Here is a 21,440-nt window from a genome sequence, read left to right on the forward strand (position 1 = left end):
CCTTTGGACTTGTCTTATTTGGAGGTTTTGAGTTGTAGAGTTGTTGATTCTGATTTGGAGTAACCAAAGACTTGAGTTTACAGTGAAGCAGTCAATGTTTGATATTGTTGAATCGTAGGATCTAACTTAATCTGTGGCTCTAAGCACAGAAGTTGTGGGTGTATGGCTCAATGAAAAGCATGTTTCTTCAAAGATGTGGGGGTATAGCTCAGTGGTAGAGCATTTGACTGCAGATCGGTGCCCTTTGGACCTTTGGATTTGGCAAATTAGGAATAAGTGGCAAACATGTTACATAGAAAGATTCTGTATGTGATATAAACCATTTGAGTCTGTAATCAAGCCATCCACACTCAAATCTGGGTGCCCCTTTGGACTTGTCTTATTTGGAGGTTTTGAGTTGTAGAGTTGTTGATTCTGATTTGGAGTAACCAAAGACTTGAGTTTACAGTGAAGCAGTCAATGTTTGATATTGTTGAATCGTAGGATCTAACTTAATTTGTGGCTCTAAGCACAGAAGTCTGTGGGGGTATGGCTCAATGAAAGAGCATGTTTCTTCAAAGATGTGGGGGTATAGCTCAGTGGTAGAGCATTTGACTGCAGATCAAGAGGTCCCCGGTTCAAATCCGGGTGCCCCTTTGGATTTGGCAGATTAGGAATAAGTGCAGGCTTATGTATATAGTAAGATTCTGTATGTGATTATACCTCAGTGGCACATCTTCTCGCTAGGTAATTTTTTTGTATCTGGCATTCTTTTCATATCCAAAATCTTTATCTAAAAGTGAGTCTGTCATCTTGTGTGTGGCTATGATCCAGAGTGTGTGGGGGTATAGCTCAGTGGTAGAGCATTTGACTGCAGATCAAGAGGTCCCCGGTTCAAATCCGGGTGCCCCTATGGATTTGGCAGATTAGGAATATCTTCCTGCCTTTTAGTGCTCATACCTTACGGCAGGGATAAGCAACTTCGGTCCTGGAGGGCCACTGCCCTGCAGAGTTTAGCTCCAACCCTAATTAAACTCACTGGGACAAGGCAATCAGTGTTTTCGGGATTACTAGATAGATACAGGCAGGTGAGTTTTCATGAGGGCTGAAGCGAATCTCTGCAGGATAGTGGCCCTCCAGGACTGCAGTTGCCTATCCCTGCTGTACGGGGTAATATCTCAATGGCACGGCGTTTGATTGCAGATCAAGAGGTCCCAGGTTCATTCCATGTGCCTAATTTGGGCTTGGCATATTAGGAATAAACAAATCCTTGACATAAGTTCATTTTTGTGGTTTGTGCTCATGCAGTACGGGGTTATAGCTCAACGACAGATCATTTGTCTGCAGATCAATAGGTCTACATTTTGGATCTGGCTTGCTTGACATAATCAACGACATGAGTTCAAATTGAGTCTGTAATCAAGCCATCCACATTTCAAATCTGGGTGCCCCCTTTGGACTTGTCTTATTTGGAGGTTTTGAGTTGTAGAGTTGTTGATTCTGATTTGGAGTAACCAAAGACTTGAGTTTACAGTGAAGCAGTCAATGTTTGATATTGTTGAATCGTAGGATCTAACTTAATCTGTGGCTCTAAGCACAGAAGTCTGTGGGTGTATGGCTCAATGAAAGAGCATGTTTCTTCAAAGATGTGGGGGTATAGCTCAGTGGTAGAGCATTTGACTGCAGATCCGGGTGCCCCTTTGGATTTTGCAAATTAGGAATAAGTGCAAACATGTCTACATAGAAAGATTCTGTATGTGATTATAAACCATTTGAGTCTGTAATCAAGCCATCCACACTTCAAATCTGGGTGCCCCCTTTGGACTTGTCTTATTTGGAGGTTTTGAGTTGTAGAGTTGTTGATTCTGATTTGGAGTAACCAAAGACTTGAGTTCAAGTGAAGCAGTCAATGTTTGATATTGTTGAATCGTAGGATCTAACTTAATCTTTGGCTCTAAGCACAGAAGTCTGTGGGGGTGTGGCTCAATGAAAGAGCATGTTCTCCAAAGATGTGGGGGTATAGCTCAGTGGTAGAGCATTTGACTGCAGATCAAGAGGTCCCCGGTTCAAATCGGGTGCCCCTATGGATTTGGCAGATTAGGAATATCTTCCTGCCTTTTAGTGCTCATACCTTACGGCAGGGATAAGCAACTTCGGTCCTGGAGGGCCACTGCCCTGCAGAGTTTAGCTCCAACCCTAATTAAACTCACTGGGACAAGGCAATCAGTGTTTTCGGGATTACTAGATAGATACAGGCAGGTGAGTTTTCATGAGGGCTGAAGCGAATCTCTGCAGGATAGTGGCCCTCCAGGACTGGAGTTGCCTATCCCTGCTGTACGGGGTAATATCTCAATGGCACGGCGTTTGATTGCAGATCAAGAGGTCCCAGGTTCATTCCATGTGCCTAATTTGGGCTTGGCATATTAGGAATAAACAAATCCTTGACATAAGTTCATTTTTGTGGTTTGTGCTCATGCAGTACGGGGTTATAGCTCAACGACAGAGCATTTGTCTGCAGATCAATAGGTCTACATTTTGGATCTGGCTTGCTTGACATAATCGACGACATGAGTTCAAATTGAGTCTGTAATCAAGCCATCCACATTTCAAATCTGGGTGCCCCCTTTGGACTTGTCTTATTTGGAGGTTTTGAGTTGTAGAGTTGTTGATTCTGATTTGGAGTAACCAAAGACTTGAGTTTACAGTGAAGCAGTCAATGTTTGATATTGTTGAATCGTAGGATCTAACTTAATCTGTGGCTCTAAGCACAGAAGTCTGTGGGGGTATGGCTCAATGAAAGAGCATGTTTCTTCAAAGATGTGGGGGTATAGCTCAGTGGTAGAGCATTTGACTGCAGATCCGGGTGCCCCTTTGGATTTGGCAAATTAGGAATAAGTGCAAACATGTCTACATAGAAAGATTCTGTATGTGATTATAAACCATTTGAGTCTGTAATCAAGCCATCCACACTTCAAATCTGGGTGCCCCTTTGGACTTGTCTTATTTGGAGGTTTTGAGTTGTAGAGTTGTTGATTCTGATTTGGAGTTACCAAAGACTTGAGTTCAAGTGAAGCAGTCAATGTTTGATATTGTTGAATCGTAGGATCTAACTTAATCTTTGGCTCTAAGCACAGAAGTCTGTGGGGGTTTGGCTCAATGAAAGAGCATGTTTCTCCAAAGATGTGGGGGTATAGCTCAGTGGTAGAGCATTTGACTGCAGATCAAGAGGTCCCCGGTTCAAATCCGGGTGCCCCCTATGGATTTGGCAGATTAGGAATATCTTCCTGCCTTTTAGTGCTCATACCTTACGGCAGGGATAAGCAACTTCGGTCCTGGAGGGCCACTGCCCTGCAGAGTTTAGCTCCAACCCTAATTAAACTCACTGGGACAAGGCAATCAGTGTTTTCGGGATTACTAGATAGATACAGGCAGGTGAGTTTTCATGAGGGCTGAAGCGAATCTCTGCAGGATAGTGGCCCTCCAGGACTGGAGTTGCCTATCCCTGCTGTACGGGGTAATATCTCAATGGCACGGCGTTTGATTGCAGATCAAGAGGTCCCAGGTTCATTCCATGTGCCTAATTTGGGCTTGGCATATTAGGAATAAACAAATCCTTGACATAAGTTCATTTTTGTGGTTTGTGCTCATGCAGTACGGGGTTATAGCTCAACGACAGAGCATTTGTCTGCAGATCAATAGGTCTACATTTTGGATCTGGCTTGCTTGACATAATCAACGACATGAGTTCAAATTGAGTCTGTAATCAAGCCATCCACATTTCAAATCTGGGTGCCCCCTTTGGACTTGTCTTATTTGGAGGTTTTGAGTTGTAGAGTTGTTGATTCTGATTTGGAGTAACCAAAGACTTGAGTTTACAGTGAAGCAGTCAATGTTTGATATTGTTGAATCGTAGGATCTAACTTAATCTGTGGCTCTAAGCACAGAAGTCTGTGGGGGTATGGCTCAATGAAAGAGCATGTTTCTTCAAAGATGTGGGGGTATAGCTCAGTGGTAGAGCATTTGACTGCAGATCCGGGTGCCCCTTTGGATTTGGCAAATTAGGAATAAGTGCAAACATGTCTACATAGAAAGATTCTGTATGTGATTATAAACCATTTGAGTCTGTAATCAAGCCATCCACACTTCAAATCTGGGTGCCCCCTTTGGACTTGTCTTATTTGGAGGTTTTGAGTTGTAGAGTTGTTGATTCTGATTTGGAGTTACCAAAGACTTGAGTTCAAGTGAAGCAGTCAATGTTTGATATTGTTGAATCGTAGGATCTAACTTAATCTTTGGCTCTAAGCACAGAAGTCTGTGGGGGTGTGGCTCAATGAAAGAGCATGTTTCTCCAAAGATGTGGGGGTATAGCTCAGTGGTAGAGCATTTGACTGCAGATCAAGAGGTCCCCGGTTCAAATCCGGGTGCCCCCTATGGATTTGGCAGATTAGGAATATCTTCCTGCCTTTTAGTGCTCATACCTTACGGCAGGGATAAGCAACTTCGGTCCTGGAGGGCCACTGCCCTGCAGAGTTTAGCTCCAACCCTAATTAAACTCACTGGGACAAGGCAATCAGTGTTTTCGGGATTACTAGGTAGATACAGGCAGGTGAGTTTTCATGGAGGGCTGAAGCGAATCTCTGCAGGATAGTGGCCCTCCAGGACTGCAGTTGCCTATCCCTGCCTGTACGGGGTAATATCTCAATGGCACGGCGTTTGATGGCAGATCAAGAGGTCCCAGGTTCATTCATGTGCCTAATTTGGGCTTGGCATATTAGGAATAAACAATCCTTGACATAAGTTACATTTTGTGGTTGTGCTCAGGCAGTACGGGGTTATAAGCTCAACGACAGAGCATTTGTCTGCAGATCAATAGGTCTACATTTTGGATCTGGCTTGCTTGACATAATCAACGACATGAGTTCAAATTGAGTCTGTAATCAGCCATCCACATTTCAAATCTGGGTGCCCCCTTGGACTTGTCTTATTTGGAGGTTTGAGTGTAGAGTTGTTGATTCTGATTTGGAGTAACCAAAGACTTGAGTTACAGTGAAGCAGTCAAATGTTTGATATTGTTGAATCGTAGGATCTAACTTAATCTGTGGCTCTAAGCACAGAAGTCTGTGGTGTATGGCTCAATGAAAGAACATGTTTCTTCAAAAGATGTGGGGTATAGCTCAGTGGTAGAGCATTTGACTGCAGATCCGGTGCCCCTTGGACCTTTGGATTTGGCAAATTAGGAATAAGTGCAAAACATTCTCACATAGAAAGATTCTGTATGTGATTATAAACCATTTGAGTCTGTAATCAAGCCATCCACACTTCAAATCTGGGTGCCCCCCTTTGGACTTGTCTTATTTGGAGGTTTTGAGTTGTAGAGTTGTTGATTCTGATTTGGAGTAACCAAAGAATTGAGTTTACCAGTGAACCAGTCAATGTTTGATATTGTTGAATCGTAGGATTTAACTTAATTTGTGGCTCTAAGCATAGAAGTCTGTGGGGGTATGGCTCAATGAAAGAGCATGTTTCTTCAAAGATGTGGGGGTATAGCTCAGTGGTAGAGCATTTGACTGCAGATCAAGAGGTCCCCGGTTCAAATCCGGGTGCCCCCTTTGGATTTGGCAGATTAGGAATACGTGCAGGCTTATGTATATAGTAAGATTCTGTATGTGATTATACCTCAGTGGCACATCTTCTCGCTAGGTAAATTTTTTTGTATCTGGCATTCTTTTCATATCCAAAATCTTTATCCAAAAGTGAGTCTGTCATCTTGTGTGTGGCTATGATCCAGATAGTGTTAGGGGTATAGCTCAGTGGTATAGCATTTGACTGCAGATCAAGAGGTCCCCGGTTCAAATCCAGTGCCCACTATGGATTTGGCAGATTAGGAATATCTTCCTGCCTTTTAGTGCTCATACCTTACGGCAGGGATAAGCAACTTCGGTCCTGGAGGGCCACTGCCCTGCAGAGTTTAGCTCCAACCCTAATTTAAACTCACTGGGACAAGGCAATCAGTGTTTTCGGGATTACTAGATAGATACAGGCAGGTGAGTTTTCATGAGGGCTGAAGCGAATCTCTGCAGGATAGTGGCCCTCCAGGACTGCAGTTGCCTATCCCTGCTGTACGGGGTAATATCTCAATGGCACGGCGTTTGATTGCAGATCAAGAGGTCCCAGGTTCATTCCATGTGCCTAATTTGGGCTTGGCATATTAGGAATAAACAAATCCTTGACATAAGTTCATTTTTGTGGTTTGTGCTCATGCAGTACAGGGTTATAGCTCAACGACAGATCATTTGTCTGCAGATCAATAGGTCTACATTTTGGATCTGGCTTGCTTGACATAATCAACGACATGAGTTCAAATTGAGTCTGTAATCAAGCCATCCACATTTCAAATCTGGGTGCCCCCTTTGGACTTGTCTTATTTGGAGGTTTTGAGTTGTAGAGTTGTTGATTCTGATTTGGAGTAACCAAAGACTTGAGTTTACAGTGAAGCAGTCAATGTTTGATATTGTTGAATCGTAGGATCTAACTTAATCTGTGGCTCTAAGCACAGAAGTCTGTGGGTGTATGGCTCAATGAAAGAGCATGTTTCTTCAAAGATGTGGGGTATAGCTCAGTGGTAGAGCATTTGACTGCAGATCCGGGTGCCCCTTTGGATTTTGCAAATTAGGAATAAGTGCAAACATGTCTACATAGAAAGATTCTGTATGTGATTATAAACCATTTGAGTCTGTAATCAAGCCATCCACACTTCAAATCTGGGTGCCCCCTTTGGACTTGTCTTATTTGGAGGTTTTGAGTTGTAGAGTTGTTGATTCTGATTTGGAGTAACCAAAGACTTGAGTTCAAGTGAAGCAGTCAATGTTTGATATTGTTGAATCGTAGGATCTAACATTAATCTTTGGCTCTAAGCACAGAAGTCTGTGGGGGTGTGGCTCAATGAAAGAGCATGTCTCTCCAAAGATGTGGGGGTATAGCTCAGTGGTAGAGCATTTGACTGCAGATCAAGAGGTCCCCGGTTCAAATTCGGGTGTCCCCTATGGATTTGGCAGATTAGGAATATCTTCCTGCCTTTTAGTGCTCATACTGTACGGCAGGGATAAGCAACTTCGGTCCTGGAGGGCCACTGCCCTGCAGAGTTTAGCTCCAACCCTAATAAAACTCACTGGGACAAGGCAATCAGTGTTTCGGGATTACTAGATAGATACAGGCAGGTGAGTTTCATGAGGGCTGAAGCGAATCTCTGCAGGATAGTGGCCCTCCAGGACTGGAGTTGCCTATCCCTGCTGTACGGGGTAATATCTCAATGGCACGACGTTTGATTGCAGATCAAGAGGTCCCAGGTTCATTCCATGTGCCTAATTTGGGCTTGGCATATTAGGAATAAACAAATCCTTGACATAAGTTCATTTTTGTGGTTTGTGCTCATGCAGTACGGGGTTATAGCTCAACGACAGAGCATTTGTCTGCAGATCAATAGGTATACATTTTGGATCTGGCTTGCTTGACATAATCGACGACATGAGTTCAAATTGAGTCTGTAATCAAGCCATCCACATTTCAAATCTGGGTGCCCCCTTTGGACTTGTCTTATTTGGAGGTTTTGAGTTGTAGAGTTGTTGATTCTGATTTGGAGTAACCAAAGACTTGAGTTTACAGTGAAGCAGTCAATGTTTGATATTGTTGAATCGTAGGATCTAACTTAATCTGTGGCTCTAAGCACAGAAGTCTGTGGGGGTATGGCTCAATGAAAGAGCATGTTTCTTCAAAGATGTGGGGGTATAGCTCAGTGGTAGAGCATTTGACTGCAGATCCGGGTGCCCCTTTGGATTTGGCAAATTAGGAATAAGTGCAAACATGTCTACATAGAAAGATTCTGTATGTGATTATAAACCATTTGAGTCTGTAATCAAGCCATCCACACTTCAAATCTGGGTGCCCCTTTTGGACTTGTCTTGTTTGGAGGTTTTGAGTTGTAGAGTTGTTGATTCTGATTTGGAGTTACCAAAGACTTGAGTTCAAGTGAAGCAGTCAATGTTTGATATTGTTGAATCGTAGGATCTAACTTAATCTTTGGCTCTAAGCACAGAAGTCTGTGGGGGTTTGGCTCAATGAAAGAGCATGTTTCTCCAAAGATGTGGGGGAATAGCTCAGTGGTAAAGCATTTGACTGCAGATCAAGAGGTCCCCGGTTCAAATCCGGGTGCCCCCTATGGATTTGGCAGATTAGGAATATCTTCCTGCCTTTTAGTGCTCATACCTTACGGCAGGGATAAGCAACTTCGGTCCTGGAGGGCCACTGCCCTGCAGAGTTTAGCTCCAACCCTAATTAAACTCACTGGGACAAGGCAATCAGTGTTTTCGGATTACTAGGTAGATACAGGCAGGTGAGTTTTCATGAGGGCTGAAGCGAATCTCTGCAGGATAGTGGCCCTCCAGGACTGCAGTTGCCTATCCCTGCTGTACGGGGTAATATCTCAATGGCACGGCGTTTGATTGCAGATCAAGAGGTCCCAGGTTCATTCCATGTGCCTAATTTGGGCTTGGCATATTAGGAATAAACAAATCCTTGACATAAGTTCATTTTTGTGGTTTGTGCTCATGCAGTACAGGGTTATAGCTCAACGACAGATCATTTGTCTGCAGATCAATAGGTCTACATTTTGGATCTGGCTTGCTTGACATAATCAACGACATGAGTTCAAATTGAGTCTGTAATCAAGCCATCCACATTTCAAATCTGGGTGCCCCCTTTGGACTTGTCTTATTTGGAGGTTTTGAGTTGTAGAGTTGTTGATTCTGATTTGGAGTAACCAAAGACTTGAGTTTACAGTGAAGCAGTCAATGTTTGATATTGTTGAATCGTAGGATCTAACTTAATCTGTGGCTCTAAGCACAGAAGTCTGTGGGTGTATGGCTCAATGAAAGAGCATGTTTCTTCAAAGATGTGGGGGTATAGCTCAGTGGTAGAGCATTTGACTGCAGATCCGGGTGCCCCTTTGGATTTTGCAAATTAGGAATAAGTGCAAACATGTCTACATAGAAAGATTCTGTATGTGATTATAAACCATTTGAGTCTGTAATCAAGCCATCCACACTTCAAATCTGGGTGCCCCCTTTGGACTTGTCTTATTTGGAGGTTTTGAGTTGTAGAGTTGTTGATTCTGATTTGGAGTAACCAAAGACTTGAGTTCAAGTGAAGCAGTCAATGTTTGATATTGTTGAATCGTAGGATCTAACTTAATCTTTGGCTCTAAGCACAGAAGTCTGTGGGGGTGTGGCTCAATGAAAGAGCATGTCTCTCCAAAGATGTGGGGGTATAGCTCAGTGGTAGAGCATTTGACTGCAGATCAAGAGGTCCCCGGTTCAAATTCGGGTGTCCCCTATGGATTTGGCAGATTAGGAATATGTTCCTGCCTTTTAGTGCTCATACTGTACGGCAGGGATAAGCAACTTCGGTCCTGGAGGGCCACTGCCCTGCAGAGTTTAGCTCCAACCCTAATAAAACTCACTGGGACAAGGCAATCAGTGTTTTCGGGATTACTAGATAGATACAGGCAGGTGAGTTTTCATGAGGGCTGAAGCGAATCTCTGCAGGATAGTGGCCCTCCAGGACTGGAGTTGCCTATCCCTGCTGTACGGGGTAATATCTCAATGGCACGACGTTTGATTGCAGATCAAGAGGTCCCAGGTTCATTCCATGTGCCTAATTTGGGCTTGGCATATTAGGAATAAACAAATCCTTGACATAAGTTCATTTTTGTGGTTTGTGCTCATGCAGTACGGGGTTATAGCTCAACGACAGAGCATTTGTCTGCAGATCAATAGGTATACATTTTGGATCTGGCTTGCTTGACATAATCGACGACATGAGTTCAAATTGAGTCTGTAATCAAGCCATCCACATTTCAAATCTGGGTGCCCCCTTTGGACTTGTCTTATTTGGAGGTTTTGAGTTGTAGAGTTGTTGATTCTGATTTGGAGTAACCAAAGACTTGAGTTTACAGTGAAGCAGTCAATGTTTGATATTGTTGAATCGTAGGATCTAACTTAATCTGTGGCTCTAAGCACAGAAGTCTGTGGGGGTATGGCTCAATGAAAGAGCATGTTTCTTCAAAGATGTGGGGGTATAGCTCAGTGGTAGAGCATTTGACTGCAGATCCGGGTGCCCCTTTGGATTTGGCAAATTAGGAATAAGTGCAAACATGTCTACATAGAAAGATTCTGTATGTGATTATAAACCATTTGAGTCTGTAATCAAGCCATCCACACTTCAAATCTGGGTGCCCACTTTGGACTTGTCTTGTTTGGAGGTTTTGAGTTGTAGAGTTGTTGATTCTGATTTGGAGTTACCAAAGACTTGAGTTCAAGTGAAGCAGTCAATGTTTGATATTGTTGAATCGTAGGATCTAACTTAATCTTTGGCTCTAAGCACAGAAGTCTGTGGGGGTTTGGCTCAATGAAAGAGCATGTTTCTCCAAAGATGTGGGGGAATAGCTCAGTGGTAGAGCATTTGACTGCAGATCAAGAGGTCCCCGGTTCAAATCCGGGTGCCCCCTATGGATTTGGCAGATTAGGAATATCTTCCTGCCTTTTAGTGCTCATACCTTACGGCAGGGATAAGCAACTTCGGTCCTGGAGGGCCACTGCCCTGCAGAGTTTAGCTCCAACCCTAATTAAACTCACTGGGACAAGGCAATCAGTGTTTTCGGGATTACTAGGTAGATACAGGCAGGTGAGTTTTCATGAGGGCTGAAGCGAATCTCTGCAGGATAGTGGCCCTCCAGGACTGCAGTTGCCTATCCCTGCTGTACGGGGTAATATCTCAATGGCACGGCGTTTGATTGCAGATCAAGAGGTCCCAGGTTCATTCCATGTGCCTAATTTGGGCTTGGCATATTAGGAATAAACAAATCCTTGACATAAGTTCATTTTGTGGTTTGTGCTCATGCAGTACAGGGTTATAGCTCAACGACAGATCATTTGTCTGCAGATCAATAGGTCTACATTTTGGATCTGGCTTGCTTGACATAATCAACGACATGAGTTCAAATTGAGTCTGTAATCAAGCCATCCACATTTCAAATCTGGGTGCCCCCTTTGGACTTGTCTTATTTGGAGGTTTTGAGTTGTAGAGTTGTTGATTCTGATTTGGAGTAACCAAAGACTTGAGTTTACAGTGAAGCAGTCAATGTTTGATATTGTTGAATCGTAGGATCTAACTTAATCTGTGGCTCTAAGCACAGAAGTCTGTGGGTGTATGGCTCAATGAAAGAGCATGTTTCTTCAAAGATGTGGGGGTATAGCTCAGTGGTAGAGCATTTGACTGCAGATCCGGGTGCCCCTTTGGATTTTGCAAATTAGGAATAAGTGCAAACATGTCTACATAGAAAGATTCTGTATGTGATTATAAACCATTTGAGTCTGTAATCAAGCCATCCACACTTCAAATCTGGGTGCCCCCTTTGGACTTGTCTTATTTGGAGGTTTTGAGTTGTAGATTTGTTGATTCTGATTTGGAGTAACCAAAGACTTGAGTTCAAGTGAAGCAGTCAATGTTTGATATTGTTGAATCGTAGGATCTAACTTAATCTTTGGCTCTAAGCACAGAAGTCTGTGGGGGTGTGGCTCAATGAAAGAGCATGTGTCTCCAAAGATGTGGGGGTATAGCTCAGTGGTAGAGCATTTGACTGCAGATCAAGAGGTCCCCGGTTCAAATTCGGGTGTCCCCTATGGATTTGGCAGATTAGGAATATCTTCCTGCCTTTTAGTGCTCATACTGTACGGCAGGGATAAGCAACTTCGGTCCTGGAGGGCCACTGCCCTGCAGAGTTTAGCTCCAACCCTAATAAAACTCACTGGGACAAGGCAATCAGTGTTTTCGGGATTACTAGATAGATACAGGCAGGTGAGTTTTCATGAGGGCTGAAGCGAATCTCTGCAGGATAGTGGCCCTCCAGGACTGGAGTTGCCTATCCCTGCTGTACGGGGTAATATCTCAATGGCACGACGTTTGATTGCAGATCAAGAGGTCCCAGGTTCATTCCATGTGCCTAATTTGGGCTTGGCATATTAGGAATAAACAAATCCTTGACATAAGTTCATTTTTGTGGTTTGTGCTCATGCAGTACGGGGTTATAGCTCAACGACAGAGCATTTGTCTGCAGATCAATAGGTCTACATTTTGGATCTGGATTGCTTGACTTAATCAACGACATGAGTTCAAATTGAGTCTGTAATCAAGCCATTCACATTTCAAATCTGGGTGCCCCCTTTGGACTTGTCTTATTTGGAGGTTTTGAGTTGTAGAGTTGTTGATTCTGATTTGGAGTAACCAAAGACTTGAGTTTACAGTGCAGCAGTCAATGTTTGATATTGTTGAATTGTAGGATCTAACTTAATCTGTGGCTCTAAGCACAGAAGTCTGTGGGGGTATGGCTCAATGAAAGAGCCTGTTTCTTCAAAGATGTGGGGGTATAGCTCAGTGGTAGAGCATTTGACTGCAGATCCGGGTGCCCCTTTGGATTTGGCAAATTAGGAATAAGTGCAAACATGTCTACATAGAAAGATTCTGTATGTGATTATAAACCATTTGAGTCTGTAATCAAGCCATCCACACTTCAAATCTGGGTGCCCCCTTTGGACTTGTCTTATTTGGAGGTTTGAGTTGTAGAGTTGTTGATTCTGATTTGGAGTAACCAAAGACTTGAGTTCAAGTGAAGCAGTCAATGTTTGATATTGTTGAATCGTAGGATCTAACTTAATCTTTGGCTCTAAGCACAGAAGTCTGTGGGGGTGTGGCTCAATGAAAGAGCATGTTTCTCCAAAGATGTGGGGGTATAGCTCAGTGGTAGAGCATTTGACTGCAGATCAAGAGGTCCCCGGTTCAAATCCGGGTGCCCCCTATGGATTTGGCAGATTAGGAATAAGTGCAGGCTTATCTGTATAGTAAGATTCTGTATGTGATTATACCTCAGTGGCACATCCTCTCGCTAGGTATTTTTTTTGTATCTGGCATTCTTTTCACATCCAAAATCTTTATCCATAAGTGAGTCTGTCATAATGTGTGTGGCTATGACCCAGGGAGTGTGTGGGGGTATAGCTCAGTGGTAGAGCATTTGACTGCAGATCAAGAGGTCCCCGGTTCAAATCCGGGTGCCCCCTATGGATTTGGCAGATAAGGAATATCTTCCTGCCTTTTGTGCTCATACTGTACGGCAGGGATAATCTGGGTGCCCCCTTTGGACTTGTCTTATTTGGAGGTTTTGAGTTGTAGAGTTGTTGATTCTGATTTGGAGTAACCAAAGACTTGAGTTTACAGTGAAGCAGTCAATGTTTGATATTGTTGAATCGTAGGATCTAACTTAATCTGTGGCTCTAAGCACAGAAGTCTGTGGGTGTATGGCTCAATGAAAGAGCATGTTTCTTCAAAGATGTGGGGGTATAGCTCAGTGGTAGAGCATTTGACTGCAGATCCGGGTGCCCCTTTGGATTTTGCAAATTAGGAATAAGTGCAAACATGTCTACATAGAAAGATTCTGTATGTGATTATAAACCATTTGAGTCTGTAATCAAGCCATCCACACTTCAAATCTGGGTGCCCCCTTTGGACTTGTCTTATTTGGAGGTTTTGAGTTGTAGAGTTGTTGATTCTGATTTGGAGTAACCAAAGACTTGAGTTCAAGTGAAGCAGACAATGTTTGATATTGTTGAATCGTAGGATCTAACATAATCTTTGGCTCTAAGCACAGAAGTCTGTGGGGGTGTGGCTCAATGAAAGAGCATGTCTCTCCAAAGATGTGGGGGTATAGCTCAGTGGTAGAGCATTTGACTGCAGATCAAGAGGTCCCCGGTTCAAATTCGGGTGTCCCCTATGGATTTGGCAGATTAGGAATATCTTCCTGCCTTTTAGTGCTCATACTGTACGGCAGGGATAAGCAACTTCGGTCCTGGAGGGCCACTGCCCTGCAGAGTTTAGCTCCAACCCTAATAAAACTCACTGGGACAAGGCAATCAGTGTTTTCGGGATTACTAGATAGATACAGGCAGGTGAGTTTTCATGAGGGCTGAAGCGAATCTCTGCAGGATAGTGGCCCTCCAGGACTGGAGTTGCCTATCCCTGCTGTACGGGGTAATATCTCAATGGCACGACGTTTGATTGCAGATCAAGAGGTCCCAGGTTCATTCCATGTGCCTAATTTGGGCTTGGCATATTAGGAATAAACAAATCCTTGACATAAGTTCATTTTTGTGGTTTGTGCTCATGCAGTACGGGGTTATAGCTCAACGACAGAGCATTTGTCTGCAGATCAATAGGTATACATTTTGGATCTGGCTTGCTTGACATAATCGACGACATGAGTTCAAATTGAGTCTGTAATCAAGCCATCCACATTTCAAATCTGGGTGCCCCCTTTGGACTTGTCTTATTTGGAGGTTTTGAGTTGTAGAGTTGTTGATTCTGATTTGGAGTAACCAAAGACTTGAGTTTACAGTGAAGCAGTCAATGTTTGATATTGTTGAATCGTAGGATCTAACTTAATCTGTGGCTCTAAGCACAGAAGTCTGTGGGGGTATGGCTCAATGAAAGAGCATGTTTCTTCAAAGATGTGGGGGTATAGCTCAGTGGTAGAGCATTTGACTGCAGATCCGGGTGCCCCTTTGGATTTGGCAAATTAGGAATAAGTGCAAACATGTCTACATAGAAAGATTCTGTATGTGATTATAAACCATTTGAGTCTGTAATCAAGCCATCCACACTTCAAATCTGGGTGCCCCTTTTGGACTTGTCTTGTTTGGAGGTTTTGAGTTGTAGAGTTGTTGATTCTGATTTGGAGTTACCAAAGACTTGAGTTCAAGTGAAGCAGTCAATGTTTGATATTGTTGAATCGTAGGATCTAACTTAATCTTTGGCTCTAAGCACAGAAGTCTGTGGGGGTTTGGCTCAATGAAAGAGCATGTTTCTCCAAAGATGTGGGGGAATAGCTCAGTGGTAAAGCATTTGACTGCAGATCAAGAGGTCCCCGGTTCAAATCCGGGTGCCCCCTATGGATTTGGCAGATTAGGAATATCTTCCTGCCTTTTAGTGCTCATACCTTACGGCAGGGATAAGCAACTTCGGTCCTGGAGGGCCACTGCCCTGCAGAGTTTAGCTCCAACCCTAATTAAACTCACTGGGACAAGGCAATCAGTGTTTTCGGGATTACTAGGTAGATACAGGCAGGTGAGTTTTCATGAGGGCTGAAGCGAATCTCTGCAGGATAGTGGCCCTCCAGGACTGCAGTTGCCTATCCCTGCTGTACGGGGTAATATCTCAATGGCACGGCGTTTGATTGCAGATCAAGAGGTCCCAGGTTCATTCCATGTGCCTAATTTGGGCTTGGCATATTAGGAATAAACAAATCCTTGACATAAGTTCATTTTTGTGGTTTGTGCTCATGCAGTACAGGGTTATAGCTCAACGACAGATCATTTGTCTGCAGATCAATAGGTCTACATTTTGGATCTGGCTTGCTTGACATAATCAACGACATGAGTTCAAATTGAGTCTGTAATCAAGCCATCCACATTTCAAATCTGGGTGCCCCCTTTGGACTTGTCTTATTTGGAGGTTTTGAGTTGTAGAGTTGTTGATTCTGATTTGGAGTAACCAAAGACTTGAGTTTACAGTGAAGCAGTCAATGTTTGATATTGTTGAATCGTAGGATCTAACTTAATCTGTGGCTCTAAGCACAGAAGTCTGTGGGTGTATGGCTCAATGAAAGAGCATGTTTCTTCAAAGATGTGGGGGTATAGCTCAGTGGTAGAGCATTTGACTGCAGATCCGGGTGCCCCTTTGGATTTTGCAAATTAGGAATAAGTGCAAACATGTCTACATAGAAAGATTCTGTATGTGATTATAAACCATTTGAGTCTGTAATCAAGCCATCCACACTTCAAATCTGGGTGCCCCCTTTGGACTTGTCTTATTTGGAGGTTTTGAGTTGTAGAGTTGTTGATTCTGATTTGGAGTAACCAAAGACTTGAGTTCAAGTGAAGCAGTCAATGTTTGATATTGTTGAATCGTAGGATCTAACTTAATCTTTGGCTCTAAGCACAGAAGTCTGTGGGGGTGTGGCTCAATGAAAGAGCATGTCTCTCCAAAGATGTGGGGGTATAGCTCAGTGGTAGAGCATTTGACTGCAGATCAAGAGGTCCCCGGTTCAAATTCGGGTGTCCCCTATGGATTTGGCAGATTAGGAATATGTTCCTGCCTTTTAGTGCTCATACTGTACGGCAGGGATAAGCAACTTCGGTCCTGGAGGGCCACTGCCCTGCAGAGTTTAGCTCCAACCCTAATAAAACTCACTGGGACAAGGCAATCAGTGTTTTCGGGATTACTAGATAGATACAGGCAGGTGAGTTTTCATGAGGGCTGAAGCGAATCTCTGCAGGATAGTGGCCCTCCAGGACTGGAGTTGCCTATCCCTGCTGTACGGGGTAATATCTCAATGGCACGACGTTTGATTGCAGATCAAGAGGTCCCAGGTTCATTCCATGTGCCTAATTTGGGCTTGGCATATTAGGAATAAACAAATCCTTGACATAAGTTCATTTTTGTGGTTTGTGCTCATGCAGTACGGGGTTATAGCTCAACGACAGAGCATTTGTCTGCAGATCAATAGGTATACATTTTGGATCTGGCTTGCTTGACATAATCGACGACATGAGTTCAAATTGAGTCTGTAATCAAGCCATCCACATTTCAAATCTGGGTGCCCCCTTTGGACTTGTCTTATTTGGAGGTTTTGAGTTGTAGAGTTGTTGATTCTGATTTGGAGTAACCAAAGACTTGAGTTTACAGTGAAGCAGTCAATGTTTGATATTGTTGAATCGTAGGATCTAACTTAATCTGTGGCTCTAAGCACAGAAGTCTGTGGGGGTATGGCTCAATGAAAGAGCATGTTTCTTCAAAGATGTGGGGGTATAGCTCAGTGGTAGAGCATTTGACTGCAGATCCGGGTGCCCCTTTGGATTTGGCAAATTAGGAATAAGTGCAAACATGTCTACATAGAAAGATTCTGTATGTGATTATAAACCATTTGAGTCTGTAATCAAGCCATCCACACTTCAAATCTGGGTGCCCACTTTGGACTTGTCTTGTTTGGAGGTTTTGAGTTGTAGAGTTGTTGATTCTGATTTGGAGTTACCAAAGACTTGAGTTCAAGTGAAGCAGTCAATGTTTGATATTGTTGAATCGTAGGATCTAACTTAATCTTTGGCTCTAAGCACAGAAGTCTGTGGGGGTTTGGCTCAATGAAAGAGCATGTTTCTCCAAAGATGTGGGGGAATAGCTCAGTGGTAGAGCATTTGACTGCAGATCAAGAGGTCCCCGGTTCAAATCCGGGTGCCCCCTATGGATTTGGCAGATTAGGAATATCTTCCTGCCTTTTAGTGCTCATACCTTACGGCAGGGATAAGCAACTTCGGTCCTGGAGGGCCACTGCCCTGCAGAGTTTAGCTCCAACCCTAATTAAACTCACTGGGACAAGGCAATCAGTGTTTTCGGGATTACTAGGTAGATACAGGCAGGTGAGTTTTCATGAGGGCTGAAGCGAATCTCTGCAGGATAGTGGCCCTCCAGGACTGCAGTTGCCTATCCCTGCTGTACGGGGTAATATCTCAATGGCACGGCGTTTGATTGCAGATCAAGAGGTCCCAGGTTCATTCCATGTGCCTAATTTGGGCTTGGCATATTAGGAATAAACAAATCCTTGACATAAGTTCATTTTTGTGGTTTGTGCTCATGCAGTACAGGGTTATAGCTCAACGACAGATCATTTGTCTGCAGATCAATAGGTCTACATTTTGGATCTGGCTTGCTTGACATAATCAACGACATGAGTTCAAATTGAGTCTGTAATCAAGCCATCCACATTTCAAATCTGGGTGCCCCCTTTGGACTTGTCTTATTTGGAGGTTTTGAGTTGTAGAGTTGTTGATTCTGATTTGGAGTAACCAAAGACTTGAGTTTACAGTGAAGCAGTCAATGTTTGATATTGTTGAATCGTAGGATCTAACTTAATCTGTGGCTCTAAGCACAGAAGTCTGTGGGTGTATGGCTCAATGAAAGAGCATGTTTCTTCAAAGATGTGGGGGTATAGCTCAGTGGTAGAGCATTTGACTGCAGATCCGGGTGCCCCTTTGGATTTTGCAAATTAGGAATAAGTGCAAACATGTCTACATAGAAAGATTCTGTATGTGATTATAAACCATTTGAGTCTGTAATCAAGCCATCCACACTTCAAATCTGGGTGCCCCCTTTGGACTTGTCTTATTTGGAGGTTTTGAGTTGTAGATTTGTTGATTCTGATTTGGAGTAACCAAAGACTTGAGTTCAAGTGAAGCAGTCAATGTTTGATATTGTTGAATCGTAGGATCTAACTTAATCTTTGGCTCTAAGCACAGAAGTCTGTGGGGGTGTGGCTCAATGAAAGAGCATGTGTCTCCAAAGATGTGGGGGTATAGCTCAGTGGTAGAGCATTTGACTGCAGATCAAGAGGTCCCCGGTTCAAATTCGGGTGTCCCCTATGGATTTGGCAGATTAGGAATATCTTCCTGCCTTTTAGTGCTCATACTGTACGGCAGGGATAAGCAACTTCGGTCCTGGAGGGCCACTGCCCTGCAGAGTTTAGCTCCAACCCTAATAAAACTCACTGGGACAAGGCAATCAGTGTTTTCGGGATTACTAGATAGATACAGGCAGGTGAGTTTTCATGAGGGCTGAAGCGAATCTCTGCAGGATAGTGGCCCTCCAGGACTGGAGTTGCCTATCCCTGCTGTACGGGGTAATATCTCAATGGCACGACGTTTGATTGCAGATCAAGAGGTCCCAGGTTCATTCCATGTGCCTAATTTGGGCTTGGCATATTAGGAATAAACAAATCCTTGACATAAGTTCATTTTTGTGGTTTGTGCTCATGCAGTACGGGGTTATAGCTCAACGACAGAGCATTTGTCTGCAGATCAATAGGTCTACATTTTGGATCTGGATTGCTTGACTTAATCAACGACATGAGTTCAAATTGAGTCTGTAATCAAGCCATTCACATTTCAAATCTGGGTGCCCCCTTTGGACTTGTCTTATTTGGAGGTTTTGAGTTGTAGAGTTGTTGATTCTGATTTGGAGTAACCAAAGACTTGAGTTTACAGTGCAGCAGTCAATGTTTGATATTGTTGAATTGTAGGATCTAACTTAATCTGTGGCTCTAAGCACAGAAGTCTGTGGGGGTATGGCTCAATGAAAGAGCCTGTTTCTTCAAAGATGTGGGGGTATAGCTCAGTGGTAGAGCATTTGACTGCAGATCCGGGTGCCCCTTTGGATTTGGCAAATTAGGAATAAGTGCAAACATGTCTACATAGAAAGATTCTGTATGTGATTATAAACCATTTGAGTCTGTAATCAAGCCATCCACACTTCAAATCTGGGTGCCCCCTTTGGACTTGTCTTATTTGGAGGTTTTGAGTTGTAGAGTTGTTGATTCTGATTTGGAGTAACCAAAGACTTGAGTTCAAGTGAAGCAGTCAATGTTTGATATTGTTGAATCTGTGGTGTCTTTTGCCGGCTCTCAGAAGAATCAAACTCAGTCAGGGATTTTTCTCTCAGAAGAAAATACTTTATTTCAAGCAAAACAAAGTCGAGCCCCCTTGCAAGGGATCTCTCGAATGCTAGGTTGCATCTCATTATATACCCCATACAGGGCGTTTCCAAATAGTCAAACTTTTCCTTAGGCTTGCAATTTTGATCCCTCCCTAGGGAGACGCTATGGTAAAGAGAAGAGACCCATTGTATGTTTTTCCAGATGTTTCCTGTGACTTGCTATGGTAAAGAAAAGTGGTGGTCTGGATGTTTTTTGCAGACTTAGGCACATTCCTTTCACACAAAGGCTATATGATTCTAATGGAATAAAACACGTATGTATATATATGACTAGATTCATCTTGATTATACTTGATTGAGCAAAATCCCACCAATAAAAATCTTCCACATATTCTCCCCTTTGAGACTTAATAAGTCTCACATTTGATTATTCTTATCCAGAGTGCTATTCCATAATCCAGTCATATTAGTTACACTACCTAGTGACTAAATAAGTCACATTGTATTATCACCAGTGACTAGATTATGAGATTCCACTCTGAGGGATTACTGGACCAAACATCTCTCTCCTTTTTTGACTAGGAGCGAGTAAAAGATCCAGTCTCCCTAATTCCTTCTTTAATAGTACACAATGTTAAAAGCGTGAGCGTGTAATTGGTTCAGCACTTGCCTGTGGTTATCACAGTTATGTATAAAAGACATAAAATACATACATTACATCAATAATTGAATATCACAAGATTATAAAAGTTGATCTTCAGCTCAGATACCTTATGTATCGTAAAGAGCCTCCCTGGGCCAAAGTTCAACTGGCACTTATATCCAGGGTATGGTTCACCCTTAGACATCTTCAACATCCTCAGAGTCAATAGAACTATCGTCAAAAGTTTGCTCATTTAAGTTCCGTTTGTTTAGCCATCCTTCATAGTATTCCTTCAGACTCTTTTCAATGATCCTTTGTTGATTATTTGGGACTTTTATCACTCCCATTTGCTTAACAGTAGCATTGATGATTAATGATCTTAATAAAGGTAATACACAGCAAAATAATAATCCTCCTATTAATATGGCAACTCCTAAAAACATTCCTAGTTTAACAAACCATGCTCCCCATGCTCCAAATCTCACATCAATCCAATCCCAAATGTGTTGGTCTCTTCCGGCATTTGTTGTAATTTCATTTCTTAATTTTTTAATTTTTGTCATAACTTCACTGAAAGCTCCTCCAGGGGCGGTGTTATTTGGGATGAATGTACAACATTGATCTCCAAACATAACACAAACTCCTCCCTTGTCTGCCAAGAGCCAATTAAGAGCCTGTCTGTTTTGCCATGTCATTCTGCTTGTTGCATGCACTTGGTCGCCTAATAAGGTTAAGGCCTCATCAGTATAATTAATGAATCTTTGTTGATTATAATAGATATAATTAATCCACTCTGTATTTTTGTTTGGTGTGATCCAAACCAGGATTGACTCAAAACCTCCTTTTATTTCACTTCTTGCCTTGAATTTATTAGGAATTCCTCTTGGTTGTCCAATTGAGTCTAAATATACATTGGGGTCTGGCTCATATCCTCTTTTAGTTCTATTGTCTTCCTTGTTTGTGCTCTGTTCTGTTCCCCATTGTGCCATGCTAACTTCTTGAAGTAACCGTACTCTTACACATATACCTTTCCATCCAACTGGTAAAGAAGGCAATAGTATTTCCCCTCCACAGATCCAAAAGAAATCTGCTATTATTAATGATTGATCTTCATAAATTTCTATTGGAGGTAAGGCTATAGTTTGATTTTCACATTTTTCAGGTGCTATCTTACTTC

General features: G+C 42.8%; 17 non-coding genes across 17 annotated transcripts; all 17 read left to right on the forward strand.

The window, feature by feature from the left end:
- Positions 1-564: 564 nt before the first annotated feature.
- On the forward strand, positions 565-636 carry trnac-gca (transfer RNA cysteine (anticodon GCA)). The gene has a single exon. It is a non-coding gene; the product is annotated as a tRNA-Cys (tRNA).
- A 184-nt stretch (positions 637-820) lies between these two features.
- On the forward strand, positions 821-892 carry trnac-gca (transfer RNA cysteine (anticodon GCA)). Its single transcript has one exon. It is a non-coding gene; the product is annotated as a tRNA-Cys (tRNA).
- Positions 893-3,163: 2,271 nt separating this feature from the next.
- trnac-gca (transfer RNA cysteine (anticodon GCA)) lies at positions 3,164-3,235 on the forward strand. Its single transcript has one exon. It is a non-coding gene; the product is annotated as a tRNA-Cys (tRNA).
- Positions 3,236-4,337: 1,102 nt separating this feature from the next.
- Positions 4,338-4,409, forward strand: trnac-gca (transfer RNA cysteine (anticodon GCA)). Its single transcript has one exon. It is a non-coding gene; the product is annotated as a tRNA-Cys (tRNA).
- Positions 4,410-5,516: 1,107 nt separating this feature from the next.
- Positions 5,517-5,588, forward strand: trnac-gca (transfer RNA cysteine (anticodon GCA)). The gene has a single exon. It is a non-coding gene; the product is annotated as a tRNA-Cys (tRNA).
- Positions 5,589-6,949: 1,361 nt separating this feature from the next.
- Positions 6,950-7,021, forward strand: trnac-gca (transfer RNA cysteine (anticodon GCA)). The gene has a single exon. It is a non-coding gene; the product is annotated as a tRNA-Cys (tRNA).
- A 1,100-nt stretch (positions 7,022-8,121) lies between these two features.
- On the forward strand, positions 8,122-8,193 carry trnac-gca (transfer RNA cysteine (anticodon GCA)). Its single transcript has one exon. It is a non-coding gene; the product is annotated as a tRNA-Cys (tRNA).
- Positions 8,194-9,294: 1,101 nt separating this feature from the next.
- trnac-gca (transfer RNA cysteine (anticodon GCA)) lies at positions 9,295-9,366 on the forward strand. The gene has a single exon. It is a non-coding gene; the product is annotated as a tRNA-Cys (tRNA).
- Positions 9,367-10,468: 1,102 nt separating this feature from the next.
- Positions 10,469-10,540, forward strand: trnac-gca (transfer RNA cysteine (anticodon GCA)). The gene has a single exon. It is a non-coding gene; the product is annotated as a tRNA-Cys (tRNA).
- A 1,101-nt stretch (positions 10,541-11,641) lies between these two features.
- On the forward strand, positions 11,642-11,713 carry trnac-gca (transfer RNA cysteine (anticodon GCA)). The gene has a single exon. It is a non-coding gene; the product is annotated as a tRNA-Cys (tRNA).
- A 1,101-nt stretch (positions 11,714-12,814) lies between these two features.
- Positions 12,815-12,886, forward strand: trnac-gca (transfer RNA cysteine (anticodon GCA)). Its single transcript has one exon. It is a non-coding gene; the product is annotated as a tRNA-Cys (tRNA).
- Positions 12,887-13,073: 187 nt separating this feature from the next.
- On the forward strand, positions 13,074-13,145 carry trnac-gca (transfer RNA cysteine (anticodon GCA)). Its single transcript has one exon. It is a non-coding gene; the product is annotated as a tRNA-Cys (tRNA).
- Positions 13,146-13,782: 637 nt separating this feature from the next.
- Positions 13,783-13,854, forward strand: trnac-gca (transfer RNA cysteine (anticodon GCA)). The gene has a single exon. It is a non-coding gene; the product is annotated as a tRNA-Cys (tRNA).
- Positions 13,855-14,956: 1,102 nt separating this feature from the next.
- On the forward strand, positions 14,957-15,028 carry trnac-gca (transfer RNA cysteine (anticodon GCA)). The gene has a single exon. It is a non-coding gene; the product is annotated as a tRNA-Cys (tRNA).
- A 1,102-nt stretch (positions 15,029-16,130) lies between these two features.
- Positions 16,131-16,202, forward strand: trnac-gca (transfer RNA cysteine (anticodon GCA)). Its single transcript has one exon. It is a non-coding gene; the product is annotated as a tRNA-Cys (tRNA).
- Positions 16,203-17,304: 1,102 nt separating this feature from the next.
- Positions 17,305-17,376, forward strand: trnac-gca (transfer RNA cysteine (anticodon GCA)). Its single transcript has one exon. It is a non-coding gene; the product is annotated as a tRNA-Cys (tRNA).
- Positions 17,377-18,478: 1,102 nt separating this feature from the next.
- trnac-gca (transfer RNA cysteine (anticodon GCA)) lies at positions 18,479-18,550 on the forward strand. The gene has a single exon. It is a non-coding gene; the product is annotated as a tRNA-Cys (tRNA).
- Positions 18,551-21,440: the final 2,890 nt, after the last annotated feature.

This window comes from Carassius auratus, unplaced genomic scaffold (genome assembly GCF_003368295.1).
Source record: "Carassius auratus strain Wakin unplaced genomic scaffold, ASM336829v1 scaf_tig00044581, whole genome shotgun sequence".
Taxonomy (NCBI): Eukaryota; Metazoa; Chordata; class Actinopteri; order Cypriniformes; family Cyprinidae; genus Carassius; species Carassius auratus.